Source organism: Rutilus rutilus, assembly GCF_951802725.1.
Source record: "Rutilus rutilus genome assembly, chromosome: 10".
In the NCBI taxonomy this organism is placed as follows: domain Eukaryota; kingdom Metazoa; phylum Chordata; class Actinopteri; order Cypriniformes; family Leuciscidae; genus Rutilus; species Rutilus rutilus.
The window spans coordinates 36,216,560-36,233,874 of NC_140215.1; positions in this window are offsets into that span (position 1 = coordinate 36,216,560).

The following is a 17,315-nucleotide window of genomic DNA, read 5'->3' on the forward strand; positions in this document are numbered from 1 at the left end:
TTTCACATGTCCACAACATAATCATTATATCTAGTTGGCTGTTTTACTTCTCTTCCACTTCTAGTATGGCATGCCGGCTGCTCTTCCACTCTCACCGGAGAATTCACAGGTGATTGTTCTGCTGGTCGGGTGCCTGAGTGGAAGTCTCCTCCAAATGCTCGTCAGGATCAACATCTTTGCACAGACTCTGATGTATCTTTCTCAAGTGGCGTCTATTTCTCCTGAATGTATTTCCTGCTGGCGTTTGCACTGTATAAGACCGAGGTTCATCTCTCTTGTGAACCACCACTGCAGGCTCCCATCCACATTTCGTCTGCATATGTACTGTGGGTCCGGGAACCAGCTCAGGTACTGTCTTGGCATTGCGGTTGTGCTGATGGCGCATTCGAGATTGCAAATCCTCCAGTCTTTTGTGTATATGTTGTGGGGTTGACTGTTGAAGAACAGCACTAGAGCATGGGAGTGTGCTCCGCAGGACTCTGCCCATCAGCATTTGTGCTGGAGATTCATTCAGGCCTGTCACTGGTGTATTTCTTAGTGACAGCAGCACTAGATATGGGTCTGTGCCAGTTTGTATCGCTTTCTTCAATGCATGTTTAACAGTCTTTATTGCTCTTTCAGCAAGTCCATTGGACTGAGGGTATCCTGGACTGGAGAATGTGAGCTTAAAGTCCCATGATGCCGCAAAGGACTTCATCTCATAGATAGCAAATGGTACGTTGTCACTCACTAATTCTTTTGGGATACCATGTCTGGCAAAGTGGGCTGATTTGTCTGGTAAATTCAGTACCTCTGGATATTTTGTCAAATAGTCCACTAGCAATAGATAAGACTGACCTCTCAGCTCGAAGATGTCTGCTCCAACCTTCATCCACCGTAGTTCTGGAACGTCATGTGTGATGAGTGGCTCTTTTTGATGTAATGGCTGGAGTTGTTGGCAGGCGCACCATCATCACTATGTCCAGTATAGGGATTTTCTTGCTTTGGCCTTTGTTCTCTGGATACCTTGGTGAACTGTGTGTAGATTTTCTAAGATGACTTTTTTGAAGCTCTGAGGTATGATTATCTTGTCTCCTACCATCACAATGCCGTTCTGTGCGCTGATTTTGTTCCGCATAGGCCAGAAGCTGAAAAAACAAATATTGCATCACAATAAGTGTAATTGTGATTGTCAAAACATTTGGTAACTAAATAGAATTTTATGAAGTTTAGTGACAACATGTTACAATGTTTACATTGTACAATGACTGGTAGGATACAGTTTTTATTATTGCTTGACAAAAATGTCAAGATTTCAATTCCATTCTTGTGATTTGATTCCGATTTTGATTCAATATTGACTAATTTGGATACATGTTTATTTAAAATTGTATTAAAAAAAATAATCTCACCTAATGCTGATTCTCACCTAATCACCCTAAACATAGAGGGCCCAATCTGCTGCTATTATTAAAGGTTAAAAATAACAAATTAAATTAAATATAATGCAGTTTTTGTCATAATAACAATTATTTAATGACATAAGTAAAAATATAATAAATATGTAATATAGTGCTCAGCAAAATCTCCTCTCTAGCTATTTTTTCTATTCAATTAACATGCTATGGTCATTAAATGGCTTTCCTGAGGTAAATGTAACGTTATGTGACATAATTGTTCTCCTGCTGTTATATTGACCTCTTTCCGTTGTTGAAAAATACTAATTGGTCGATATTATGTACACTTTCGGTAAGTTGTACTGCATCTTTAAATAAAAAAGTAACAGATGATCGGTTCACGTGCACTTGAACTGAGGCGCTCAGCGATCTGTCACATCACATTTACAAACGCCAAACGTATTTTTGTCTGAATTACGGAATAAAATTTACGGAATCTAAGAGCTGAGAATTAGTTTAATATTAAAAGTACCTCTTTGCTCCGCAATTTTTCTGTGCATGAGAAAATGGATGTGTGGCGTGAGAGCGTGTGAAAAGTGTCAATTGCGTGAGTCTCACGCTCAATGCGTGAGAGTTGGCAGCCCAGATTGTGTGAGAGCAGACTTCAAGCTCACTAAAGCAGTGCTATGATGTGGATTCCACTGCCATACAACATCCTTCCTCAGCAATTGTCTTAAAGGCACTGTGAGTGACGCTCAATCCGGAATGTACTGAGCGAAGCACTTCATGCCGAGCAGACGTTGCAGGCCTTTCTTATCCTCTGAAGGCGTATCCTTCTTTACTGAACTCTCATACAAGACACAGACATGAGCAATCAACAGATGATCAGTCTAACACATAAGTCAACTTAATCAGACACAGAGAGTGTCAAACCAAATCCACCACAGTATTATTTGGTAAAAGTGCAACACTGATCTCCAAACATAAGTCATTCTACTTCAGATAAAGAATCACAATAAATCTCTGCTGATTATAGTAAATATAATTGATCCATTCAGAGTTTTTGTTTTGCGTGATCCATATGAATATTGATTCAAAATAGGGCTGGGTAAAAATAACTAATTCTCATTTTTATTTGCTTCTTATTTTTATGAAGGAATATCAATTCTTAAATGCGAAGAATCAATCTTTTAGTCAGTCATTTTTAGTTGATGAAAGAACAGAACATTGTAGTGCACCTTCTATCCAATAAATCACAATTTGCTTTTGCGCTTTGTTTGTTATAAAGATGGATAGTTTTGTGAAGCTTCATTACTGTGACTGGAGCGGCATCATCTCAGACCAGAATACTGCACCGATAAACGAGAGAAGAGCTGAGGGTAAATCAAATGACCATTGAAGAATATCACTGGAGTGTCATTAATTACCATATATGACCACACCATATTATATCAAAATACAATTGAAGTTTGATCAAGCCAATAATCAGATATCGTTTTTTATTCCAAGACATGTCATGAATATTTAAACAAGGATTGTTTAAAAATTTTTTACAGAAGAATAGCCATAATATGAGTATCCAATGTTTAATAATTATAATTATTTGTTTTAAACATGCTTTTGTTTGATATTCCCTGCTTTAGATCAGAATGTTCTCCAGTCCAGTGCCTGTGCTGCAGAGGATCATGGTCTTCAGGAAGATCTATCCAGTGGTCTTGAAGACCAGCAGGTTCAAACCCCTCCAGCTCCAGTCCACCACAGTCCAGTCAGTCCAGCACCAGCTCACAACAACAGAGTGGATGTCACAACTGAGGGTGAGTTTACGGCCATGACCTCAAACATTAAACTCACTGCTGTCCATGCTACTAAAATGAATAATCTTTTTGCAGACGTTCTATCGTTCTGCACAGAATGCTGCCTCCTGATTCGATCCCTCCTGAAGGAAAGCCCAAGACAATGGATTTATTTGAGGAAAATCCTTCGACAGGAATGGTTTAAGGTAATGAGCCTAAGATCAGCTACAAATGATTTTGAAGATTATATACACTTTTAATTTTAAAGAATTTAAAAATGTTTTCTTCTAATTGTAATCTATGACTGTAACCTTTTTTGTTTGTTTGTTTCAGGTCACAGAATAAGACATGAAGAGGAATGTCAGAATTCCTCTCTGAAGTTCCTGTGAAAGCTGCTTCTGCCACGGCCCTCTCCAAAGATCCTGCACTGGAAGTCACAGAGTTTCCGGTCTTTGGCTGCGTCCTCCTTCTGCTGTGCCTCTAACAGGCTGATATGAGCGGTCCCACAATGCTTTAGCTTCTTTGTAGCCCTGGTAGTGTCTGGCTCCTTGTTTTGAGGAAGTAATATTTTCATCTACAGTATTTGGTGACCACACATGAAAATGCAATGTAAATAGTGTAAATGATATTACAAATCTGTTATTTGTTCCCGATCAAATAGTTTTGACTGAGGGTAAAGTTAAGTTTTATAACTTTATATTTTTATTTAACATTTGTACTTTGACTGAATTGTTGGCTTGTCTGTTTGCTATTCTACAAACTTTGTATTATTGTATAATGGCTGTTATTGGTTATGAACTATTATTGTTCAATAAATAATATTTTATATAAACAATATTGGCGTACCTGATTTTGAGAAATGGTATTATTCTAATAGTGTGTTAGACAGCTTAACATTGTGATTGCTATCAGGATATGAGGAGACTTTCAACCAGCATAATGATAAAAAATGGTAGACAATCACATATTGCACCTCAGCATTTTCCACTTTTATCTTTATATGGAAAAAATTCTGTATTCTTCAGGAGGGACAGGTCCTCTATCCACCTTATTTTATTTATTTTTTAATGCCAAGGTATCAAACATACAAGTACATAGCAAAATTTTTAAAGTTACATAAAATAATAAAATCCATAATTGATACATACATTGAGGAAAGTAAGTATTTGAACACCCTGCTATTTTGCAAGTTCTCCCACTTAGAAATCATGGAGGGGTCTGAAATTGTCATCGTAGGTGCATGTCCACTGTGAGAGACATAATCTAAAAAAAAAAATTATCCAGAAATCACAATGTATGATTTTTTAACTATTTATTTGTATGATACAGCTGCAAATAAGTATTTGAACACCTGAGAAAATCAATGTTAATATTTGGTACAGTAGCCTTTGTTTGCAATTACAGAGGTCAAACGTTTCCTGTAGTTTTTCACCAGGTTTGCACACACTGCAGGAGGGATTTTGGCCCACTCCTCCACACAGATCTTCTCTAGATCAGTCAGGTTTCTGGGCTGTCGCTGAGAAACACGGAGTTTGAGCTCCCTCCAAAGATTCTCTATTGGGTTTAGGTCTGGAGACCCTAAACCCGCCAGAACCTTGATATGCTTCTTACAGAGCCACTCCTTGGTTATCCTGGCTGTGTGCTTCGGGTCATTGTCATGTTGGAAGACCCAGCCTCGACCCATCTTCAATGCTCTAACTGAGGGAAGGAGGTTGTTCCCCAAAATCTCGCAATACATGGCCCCGGTCATCCTCTCCTTAATACAGTGCAGTCGCCCTGTCCCATGTGCAGAAAAACACCCCCAAAGCATGATGCTACCACCCCCATGCTTCACAGTAGGGATGGTGTTCTTGGGATGGTACTCATCATTCTTCTTCCTCCAAACACGTTTAGTGGAATTATGACCAAAAAGTTCTATTTTGGTCTCATCTGACCACATGACTTTCTCCCATGACTCCTCTGGATCATCCAAATGGTCATTGGCAAACTTAAGACGGGCCTTGACATGTGCTGGTTTAAGCAGGGGAACCTTCCGTGCCATGAATGATTTCAAACCATGACGTCTTAGTGTATTACCAACAGTAACCTTGGAAACGGTGGTCCCAGCTCTTTTCAGGTCATTGACCAGCTCCTCCCGTGTAGTTCTGGGCTCATTTCTCACCTTTCTTAGGATCATTGAGACCCCACGAGGTGAGATCTTGCATGGAGCCCCAGTCCGAGGGAGATTGACAGTGAGATATACATATATATATATATAATATTTTACATATTTGAATATTTTAAGGGAGTTTAAAATATTACCCTTTGTGGGGTCACTTTGACACACCTAGGAACAGTGAATCACAACCTTTTTGACTTCAATGTCCCCTTATATTCTCCACAACAAATCCTGTACATTTGTTATACAAATAGCCAAATAATGAGAAATATCTTAATTTTTGGTGGATTTAGTTTTAGTTAAGTCATCTTGAGGCCCCAGAGGAAGTTTGTCCAGGTCTGCTCTAGAAGTTAGATGACACTAGCAAGATTAAGCAAGGTTACACCGAGTAGGCTACAACATGTTCCTGGCTCAACATCTTTGTTGATCCTGGAACAGCATTCGACCAATTAGATTTGAAGTTTGCAGTTATGTCAAGTTTAGGCTTACAACCACTTTTAGATCAATGTTATTATCATTTCCCTCTGATTGTAGGTTTAGGGTTAGGGTTAGGGTTAGGACTATTTTTATGGACAGGAATGTTGTTCCAAGATCAACAAAATATATTGATACAGGAGCATGTACTTGGCTAAATCATTGTGCCCCAAGCTTTGCACAAACAGCAACTAAAGTATCTTCTTGCACATCCCAAAACCATAAAAAGTCTTCATAAGTTTTAACCTAGACACTTGAACTTTTCTAGACACTCAACCTACAAAACATATGTTAGCAATAGCATATATGTCATAGATGTAAGTACATGTAGCCTCACATCCAGCCTAAGTGTCTGCTCCATCCATACCAAAAAATATTGTCAAATGTTGTTAAATAAAATATATATATATATATTCAGGCCATTACAGTTTCAAACTTTGTCCCTTTTAAGCTAAATTAGCCATTTTCAGAAGTGTTGCATCCAATCCAGAAATGGACTTACCACGTAGGTTTTAATTTTTGGTAAAAACACAAAGAATATTTGCCACGTCGAATGTGAGCCAAGTTAGACTTACACACTGCAATGCTGACTGTGCCGTATATATTTCCCAAACATGGCCCAAATTGTGATGAATTATTTGGGCAATATTTGCCATGTCAAATGGGGGCCACTTCTGCCTCACATCGAGATGAGATAGTGCTCACTGAGCCATATCTTTGCCAAAACTGACCCAGATATGTTTTAAGATAAATGGGTCACATTCGCAGCATTATATGTGGGCCACTCTTGGCTCACACCCAGATGAGCCAGTGCTCACTGAGCCATATCTTTGCCCAAACTGGCCCAGATATGTTTTAAGAAAACTGGGCCACATTTGCTGAAACATATGTGGGCCATTTTTGGTTTACATCCAGATCAGTCATTGTCGAATGTGCCATGTTTTTGCCATAGGTGGCCCACATTTGGCTTGTGATATTTGGGCCACATTCATTATTTATCATATGGGCCACTTTAGGCTCACATCCATATGAGTCAGTGCTACTGAACCATATCTTAGCCAAAGCTAGCCCAGATATGTTTTAAGATAACTGGGCCACATTTGCAGCATTATATGTGGGCCACTTTTGGCTCACACCCAGATGAGCCAGTGCTCACTGAGCCATATCTTTGCCCAAACTGGCCCAGATGTGTTTTAAGATAACTGGGCCACATTTGGAGCATCATATGTGGGCCACTTTTGGCTCACACCCAGATGAGCAAGTGCTCACTGAGCCATATCTTTGCCAAAACTGGCCCAGATGTGATTTAAGATAACTGGGCCACATTTGCAGCATCATATGTGGGCCACTTTTGTTTCACATCCAGATGAGCCAGAGCTCACTGAGCCATATCATTGCCAAAACTGGCCTAGATGTGTTTTAAGATAACTGGGCCACATTTGCAGCATTATATGTGGGCCACTTTTGGCTCACATCCAGATGAGACAGTGCCACTGAGCCATATCTTTGCCCAAACTGGCCCAGATGTGTTTTAAGATAACTGAGCCACATTTGGAGGATCAAATGTGGGCCACTTGTTTCCTTGTTTCTTCATTGCACTCAGCTGTCCCTTGTCATTAATCATTGCACTCAGCCAATTCCCCATTAGCATTGTCATTTCCCTGTGTATATAACCCTGTCTGTTTTAGTATGTGTCACGGAGTCCTTGTTGTTTAGCATGCCACTTCAGTGTTCTGTTCTTGCCTGTTTTGTATTGTTCTTGTTTATGTTGGATTGCTACTTTGGTTTTGACCCCTGCCTGGACTGTTTATGAGATTAGATTACCCTTTAACAAATACATACTGCGCTTGGATCTTCCCTGTCTCCTTGAGTGTGGATCCCGACAGAAGGACTCCGTCACACACAAAGATCCAGCGGTATGTTCACCAACTTCTCTGCCCCAGCCACCGAGCGGGAGAGGAGAGAGTGTTTTGAGGGAACCCGTCTGGTCATTTTTCGTGGGACCCGGGGAGGTCGCAGAGGAGTGGTTGGTCGAGAGGAAGTCCAACCCCACTCTCCACCATGGCCCTCCTTCGACTCTGGGCTGGTGAGGGACGAATCGGAGCCACCATCTCGCCGTTGCAGACGGAGAGGGGGTAGGAGACGCACGTCTGCCAGTCCAGAGATTGATCTCACCCCAGAGGCTGTCCCCGTGCAGCACGCTGTCATCCCAGAGGTCATGCCCGTGCAGCCCGCTGTCATCCCTGAGGCCGTCCTCGTGCAGCACGCTGTCGTCCCGGAGGCCGTGCCCGAGCAGCCCGCTGTTGCCATAGCGGCTGAAAGCCTGTTGGATTATTTTGCTATGCTATTTAAGATCCTAGAAAATCCCAGGATTGTTCACGGCACGTCTGCCGAGCCTGTGTCTTCGGACAGGATGGCCGCCGCCGAGCCTGTTCACGTCACGTCTGCTGAGCCTGTGTCTTTGGACAAGATGGCCGCCGAGACGGTTCACGTCACGTCTGCCGAGCCTGTGTCTTCGGACAAGATGGCTGCTACAGAGACTGTTCAGATTGAGATTGTTCTCAATGCCTGTTGAGACTGTTCTGCCGAGCCTGTGTCTTCGGACAAGATGGCCGCCGCCGAGCCTGTTCACCTCACGCCTGCCGAGCCTGTGTCATCAGACAAGATGGCCACCGCCGAACCTGTTCACGTCACGTCTGCTGAGCCTGTGTCTTCGGACAAGATGGCCGCCGCCGAACCTGTGTCTTCGGACAAGATGGTCGCCGCCGAGCTGGTGTCTGTTCCTGAGCCGGTGGTGTCTGTTCCTGTTCCTGAGCCGGTGGTGTTTGTACCAGTTCCTGAGCCGGTGTCTGTTCCTGAGCCGGTGGTGTCTGTTCCAGTTCCTGAGCCGGTGTCTGTTCCTGTGCCCTGGCCGCCCGATGGACTGTCGTCTCCGCCCTGGCCGCCCGATGGACTGTTGTCTCCGCCCTGGCCGCCCGATGGACTGTCGTCTCCACCCTGGCCGCCAGATGAACTGTCACTCCCTGTCCCCGTTTCCCTCCATGGACCTGGCCCCCCATCCCTCCCCCTGATCCTCCACCAGTCCACCTCCCGCCTGGACTCTTGTTTTGTCTGTCACGTCTTGGAGCGTCTGGTAGCCGCTCCGTAGAGGAGGGGTTATGTCACAGTGTCTGGTTTGTGTTCCCTGGGTAACCACTAGATGTCCTCCTTCCCCACGGTGTCTGTCACTTTCTGAACTACATTCCCCACGATTCTTCATTGCACTCAGCTGTCCCTTGTCATTAATCATTGCACTCAGCCAATTCCCCATTAGCATTGTCATTTCCCTGTGTATATAACCCTGTCTGTTTTAGTATGTGTCACGGAGTCCTTGTTGTTTAGCGCGCCACTTCAGTGTTCTGTTCTTGCCCGTTTTGTATTGTTCTTGTTTGTGTTGGATTGCTGCTTTGGTTTTGACCCCTGCCTGGACTGTTTATGAGATTGGATTACCCTTTAAACACCCAATGAAAGTACTTATTCAAATGCCCTGTTTAACCCTTTGTGGGGTAAAATCGATTCACATATGAATCGCGATTCTATCTTCTGCCGATTCGCATCGATTCACAAACTTCAGAAATTGATTTTCTAAAGTGTTGAGTATTAATAAACTGTTGCTGTTTTGTTAATTTAATAATAATAAAGAGAAAATCACTCACTGCTTTTTACTGAATCGCTTTTAGTATCTTCATTATTAATCAATTTATATTCCATACTGTGAGTGTGAAGATTATACTGTCTTATTTTTTTACATTTGATTATTAAATTTCTGTAGTACTTCTTACTACATGTTAAATAAACCTAGGCTGAAGTTTATTTAATTATGTATATTTTTTCTATTGTATTTGTCCTATTGTTTATTTATTTTAATTTTATTTACCAGTTTTATATTTGCAAAGTTTTTATTTTTGTATCAAGGAATTTTCTTTATGTACGAAGTAGTCTTTCTTTTTGTCTCAGGCCTGCCTTGCTTTATAACAGAAGACTGCCAGTCATGTGTGTAATGATTGCAGTCAGCTTAAGTTGCATTTGTTTTATTATATTGGGTAAAATGGGATGAAAAAACAATAAATTTCAAGGTTTACATTTAATTCAGTGAGCTTTTTCTTTTAATCTATGCATAATCACAAAAATTGTATTCAATATCGAGAAACAATTTTTAACTAAATGAGCCTACCTCTCAACTGACTTGTTCTTACTCATCTCCAGATGTCTGTGAGAAGTTTTCACAATTTTTTATAGGTAAGATAGAAAATATTCGAGCACATATTTTACCTTCCTTTGAGGACCCTTCTATTATTGTCACCCGCCCTGCTGTCTTTAACCAGTTTGAGCCTGTGTCCTTATCTTTTATGAAAGATATAATTGATCAAATGAAATCATCCGCCTGTTTTACAGATGTTGTCCCTCCACGTTTTTTAAAACAAGTTTTTGAAACTATTGGGCCCAAAATTCTAGAAATTATAAATAGCAGTCTGACCACAGGTGTTGTACCACAGGGCTTCAAACATGCAGTAGTACAACCACTAATAAAAAAAAAACCAATCTTGACGCATCAGTTTTCTCCAATTATGAAAAATGGCACCTTTTCTTTGTGGAGTCCCCCAGGGGTCTATTCTTGGCCCGATGCTGTTTTCCCTGTACATCCTTCCTCTGGGGTCTATCCTGAGAAAGCATGGCATTTCGTTTCACTGTTATGCAGACGACACACAACTTTATCTGCCATTGAAACGAAATGATAACAGCTCTGTAAAATTATTGTTGGACTGCCTTGCAGACATTAAAGCCTGGATGGCCTTGAATTTTTTACATTTTAATGAGAGTAAAACTGAAATTGTCATATTTGGCCCAAGTAGTACCCATGTGGCCCCTAACACAGAATTGGGTTCCTTAATTCCGTATGTTAAATCTTCCGTTAAAAATCTGGGAGTAATCATGGATGGTGATTTTAAACTTGAAAAGCAGATAAATTCTGTGGTTAAAGTCAGTTTTTTTTCAGTTAAGGCTCTTGTCTAAAGTGAAACCTTTTTTGTCATTTAAAGACTTTGAAAGAGTTATACATGTTTTTATCTCCTCTCGATTGGATTATTGTAATGCCATCTATGCTGGTGTCAGCCAGGCATCTCTTTCACGCCTGCAGTTGGTGCAGAATGCTGCAGCTAGACTACTAAAAGGGGTACGTAAGTGTGACCACATTTCTCCCATACTGGCTTCCCTTCACTGGCTTCCAGTACGGTTTAGGATTGATTTAAAAATGTTAGTGTTTGCCTACAAATCCTTAAATGGTCTAGCCCCGACCTACCTTTCTGACCTTATACAACAACATGTTCCATCTAGGTCTCTTAGGTCTGCAGATTGTATGCTCTTGGCTGTTCCTAGAGTAAGGCTGAAACAGAGGGGAGATCGGGCCTTTTCAGTTGTGCAATGCAATTGCCAGAGAATGTTGGTGAACATTCTCTAACTAAAACACTATTGATTAAAGAATACATTTCAAAACCACACCTCTATTTTAAAGCAAAACTAATCAAACATACATATCGGAAGGTATACATTCAAGAGCATATTTCTATATGACGTTGCACCCAAAGGATGTTTTGTGTGTGTGTGTGTGTGTATGTCACATAGAAAGTTTCGTTATCTCTCTGTGGGTCCTTTTGAGGCTCCCCACAAGGAAGAAGAATGTTGGTTTCAGGTTTCTGGAGTATCTCTGAGATGCCATAAGTGTCAGAAAAGTCCATTTGCTCCAGTCTCTCTGGAGCCGGCGTATGATTTGTAATTGTGAGTCAGGAGGTTACAAGCTTTAGTAAGCTTAGCAAAGAACGTTTTGGGGAGGAATGTGCTTAGAAAACACAGAGAGTCTGAATTTGTTAATTCAGGCCAAACAAATGAATGATTCAAATAGCCAATGTTGCTACATACAACATAATTCGAGAATTTTTGTCTGATTCAGGGGGAATCAGAATGCCAAATCCTGACTGGGCGAGAGGTGGAGGTGGGGATGGAGGAGGGTAATTAGCTCCTGAGAAATGCGATAGCTGCTGATAATACTGAAGGAGCTTATATATGTATACAGTGATAGGCGTCATATTCCTATAGGTAGACGTGGATCAGCTAGAGTTACTGATGCAAGCTTGACTAACGTGACCCGCCAGAACTGATGCTACGCTTTATTTTAATAAGTAAAAAAAAAAAAAATCACATTTGTTCAAAACACCACTGTTATAGACCCTGAAGGACATTTCATTATCATAAACATTTCAATTAATAATAGCCCAATTACAATTGGAAATCTATATGGCCCAAACATAGATGACTCTTCTTTTTTAAGACCTTTTTCCCTTCCATTTCAAACTCTGTCCAGTCATAGTAGCAAGTGAGTGACTTCAACACAGTTCTCGACCCATCAATAGATAGATCTAATATTTGAATCAATAAACACAACTGGCAATCTACAGAAACCATAAAACAGCACATGAGTGATTTTGGTCTTGGCGATGGTTGGTGTTATGAACTGCTCCGAGACATGAAGAATGAGGATCCAAATGCAGTTTATTAAAGTAAATCAAAATAGTTATCAGAATCCAGGCAAAGGTCATACACAGGCAGGCAATCCAAACAAACAGACAAATCCAGAGGGTAAAGCAGGGAAAACCAGGACACGGGCAGAGATCAAGAACCAGGAACAATGACAACAAAGGAAACGCTCAGAAATGCAGTGGAATAACATTCAAGACATCGCAGGGAATGATGAGGTGAACCAGGAATACATGGGGTGAACTAAACAATATAATGAGAGACAGGTGAATGTGATAATCAGGGACGATGAATCCGGGCAGTGAATTATTGGAAATGTAGTTGTGAGTGAATAATAATAGTCTGATGTAGAGTGCCCTCAGGTGGCTCTCAAAGGCACTCCAGCTGATGACCGTTACAGTTGGCGACTACAACATACAAATGCTAAATAATACTCATTTGTTTCACCAGTTCACCACTCATACTCCTGCATTGATTTCTTTCTCACCAGTCATTTTATAATATCAAATATTTCCGAATCATAGATCCATCCAACGTTCATTAGTGACCATTCCCCTGTAACATTAAAATGGAATAGAACAAGTCCACATAAACCCATTACCAGAGGGCGCTTTAACTTATCTCTTCTGAAAGACCCTGAATTTAACAGTTATTTTAAAAGAGAGTGTGTGCACGCTTTCTAGACATACATGACACTCTGTCTCTTCTGTGGGAAGAAGGGAAAGCAGTGCTAAGAGGAAACATAATCTAATTTTCTGTTTATAAAAGAAAGAAAGAAAGAAAGAAAGAAAGAAAGAAAGAAAGAAAGAAAGAAAGAAAGAAAGAAAGAAAGAAAGAAAAGGAACCAGAAGCATAACTGGGAAAAAAAATCAAATAACCTAACAGAGGAAAAACAGAACAAATTAGGAATATATAAATGTAAACGGAATGAAACAATCAAGTCTTGCTTTTCATTTAATGCAAGAAAGAAAATGGTGTCTGCGACTTTCTTACTGATTCTTGACTATGGGGATGTAGTGTCTCAGCATGCTGCTCCTTATCTTGGTGCCTTGAGATTTATTACGGACTGTAAATTCTCTGCAAACAATTGTGCATTAGGTATATAATAGAGATGCTTGGTCTTCTCTTGCTGTTTGAAGGAAAATGCATTTGTACTTATTGATATACCAAGCAATTTGTTTGTTTTTTACCACTTTATCTCTGTTGATTGATCCAACAAAAAGCAGTTGGTAACTATTTACTGCATTCACAATCTTTTTTTAATCTCTATGTACCTCCTGCTAGAACTAATCTATGTAAAACTGCCTTTAAATATGCAGCCCCTTCAGAATGGAACTCTCTTCAAATGAAATTGAGGCTAAATCATTTGGTGTCTAAGTAATTTTAAAGCACTTTGTTTTGTTTTATGTGTATTTGTATAACTGGGCCATATATCTTGGCCAGGACACTCCTGTAAAATAGGTTTTTAATCTCAGTGAGGTTCTCTCTGTGTTAAATAAAGGCTAAATATACACAACATACTCAATTCCTAATACATAAGATAAGACAAGAAGACTTTCATCACAGTAATAAATCTGGAAAATATTTGGCAAACCAAATCAAATGAAATGAGGGAAAAACAACAGTTATTACGGACTCCAACTCACCGGAAGAACTAAACCAACTCTTTAGAAGTTTTTACAGTAAATTATACTAATCAGAAAAAGACCTGAATCAGAAAAACATCAATTCGTTTCTCAACCACAACTCAGAAAACATCAAATAAACAGCCTGGAATCACCCATAACACAACATGAACTTTTCACTGCCCTAAAACTCATGCCGAACAATCCTGATGGATTCCCTGCTGAGTTCTACAAACACTTCTGGTCAATTTTATCGCAAACTCTTCATCTGGATGATAAGTAAGAATAAGAATAAAAAAACACTCCCAGCTAACACAAACACAGCCACAATTTCACTCCTCAAACCCAATATTGCTGTCAAGACCCAACATTGCTGTCAAGCTATCGTCCCATTTTTCTAATTAATGCAGACATTAAAATCCTTGCCAAAGCACTAGCCCATAGAACGGAAAAAATCACCCCATCTATTATCCACCCAGATCAAACCGGTTTAATTAAAGGTAGACTTGCCTCCACCAACCCACGTAGACTTTTTTTTACTTAAACGGATAGTTTAAAGTTTCTGAACTTTACTCCGTTATACAAAACAAGAGACAATGATCTTTAACACATGGATGAACTTACTACTATCCGTTATGGACAGAATATCAGTCATCAAAATGACAATACTTCATAAATTAAACTATTTATTCACAATGATTAAAATACAACCCACTATCACCTGGTTTAAGTCTAGACTAAACCATTACCAAATTCTACTAGAAAAATAAGACCCCAGGAATTAAAACGACTACCTTACAGAAAACAAAAACACGGCTTCAAAATATGTACAAATGAACTCATCCTAACCCATCAGAAAACATATGGTTGGATGTTGAACAAACAATTTGTTAGGACATTTGCATTTCATACTTACCCTTCTACAGTCAGACAATCAAAAAACACCAGCAATAGCAGCAGCTCTGACAGCCTGGTGGAAATGTCATCTAAATACACCCCCATCTGGAATAACCCAGATTTTACAGTTAACAAGAAGCCAATTAACTTCCACACGTGGCGTGGGCAAAGAAGGGCATCACACAACGTCAACATCTTCCATAATAATAACCTGACCTCATTTCCCTACTTGGTCCAACAGCATCGGGAGTAAAAAATGTTTTTTTGGAATACCTATAAATCAAATCATCTGTCAAATCAAAAATCGACATTCGGATCACTAACCTATATCTCTCTGCTTCAATCTCAGAGCTAATTAAAATACCTTTCTTTAAAAAACTACTCCAAAATGTACAAAATTACTCTAAAATTACTCCCGATGACGATTTCTGGACACAAATCTGTATGAAAATCTACGTCATGACATACAGTATAAGGTATTTATAAGGGAAAACTGTGTATTTTCGTCTAAATAAAAAAATCTAAATAAAATTTTCACCTAAATGAGAACTACATAAAGTTTTCTAAACTCATAAAGTTTCATAAAGTTTGCAAAACTTTCTTCACTTCTGAATGAGTGAGTGCTGTTTAAAATGATGTATTATGTACATAAAATGATGACCCTAAAAAGGGCCAACTTTACTGAAATCACTCATAAAAATGATGATCGTATTGTGGGAGGATTGAATTGTGCTGAATATCAGTGATGTTAGGTTAATCGAGTGTTCTCTTACGAGAGATTCTCTCGTACTGCGTAGAATACGCTAGGGGAAAATCCTTTTCCACGAGAATACTGAAGCCAAAAAATTATCCTTAATTTTGTATTAATGTAAAACGCGTTGCGGCAGCATACAGACATAGGCGAGGCAGCTCGCGCGCCTATTGGCTGGTCTGCTGGCAACTGCTTAAGCCTATCGAGCGAGACCTAGAGTGACGTCAGACCCAATGAGGGCGCTTTGCGCCCTCTGCGTCACGTCCCGCCGAAACGGGCGTGGCTTAGGTCTATAAATACCGCTCGCAGGCTTTATATCTCTGATTTTTCATCCTTCAGCGAAGCAACTCACATCGCTGGATCCGAGAAGAAGCCGCGCTGTTGAAGAAGCACTTCAGCGGGACGAGTCGAGAAGCTGCTGGCCGTGCCGCCTTCATCGCCTTCCTGCTGCGCTATCCGGCGTTATATCCTTTCTCTTCTACTGTGCCTTGTGTGTGCTCGCCGCCGCGACACACACTCTCATTGCACTAAAAGAGCCGGGCGTCTTTTTTCAAGACGCCCCTTTCCTGAGGATCACGCAGTTCTCGCGCTCGCTGACGGCGACTGCCCTCACTGTGAGCTAGGTACTGCCTATGGTGACTCTGAGGACTCACCTGGCATCCTTCTCCGAGACTGCTCCTCCGCCCTTCCAAGCCGCAAAGCTCGCCGGTTCGCCTGCTTGCCTTGCCTGCTTGGGGGATGATACCTGCTCGCCCTCTGTTCGAGCCGCGCAACCGCGCCGTTCACAGGGGATGTCTGGAGCGGACCGTCACGGGGCTGGCTTTCTCTCTCCCTCTGTTCGAGCCGCGCAAACTGCACTGCTCCCCAGGTGAGGCTGGATGCGGATGGTCGCGGTTAGTTTTTCTTTACGTTACAAGAAAGCTACCCTACCCCTGCGCCCCATTCACGCGTCACTCACCGGCAACAGGAGAAAAGTGTTTACAGTCCCGTCGAGACCGGACTGACCTCATTTCTCACACATGTCTCAGTTCCCTGATCAGGCGACTGTAAATGTCTATACTGCAGCAAACGTGCCTGTTTTTTAATACACGCACGCCTGCAAGCAAACGCCGAAGAAAACATGTTGATGCTCTTTTATATGCTCGTGCATCTGAAAGCCTTTGTGTTTCCCCCCTGTGGCTCAGTGGCGGAATCCTAGGTTTTTTCACACGGGAGACCGGTGTTCGAATCCCGGTCTAACGGCAGATAAATTATGCCACCAATGCTTCGTTCTGTCAGTTCCCTGGAAGGCGACTGCAGACGTGCATTTTGCAGCCGACGAGCGCGTTGTACAACCCGCTCGCCTGCACCCAGACACCGTTTCTATGGTTCTACCAGAAAGACTCGGGAGAATAGATATAGTAACAAGCATGCATTTATTAGTGATCCAGCAAGCACAACGTGCAATAAGTATTTGGCGCAGGCCCCGTCCGTAACTCGCGATCCGAGGGTACGGATTCAGCATTTCCTGCCTGAAGATGAAGGCAGCGGCGCAGCCGACCCCCCGTGAGGTATTGGAAGGGACCATCCTGGTGGTGGTGGGGAGGTTGGAGGGGAAGGGACCATCCTGCGGTGATAGAGAAGATAGAGGGACCATCATGGTGGTGGTGGGGTGGATGGTGGTGAGTGGAA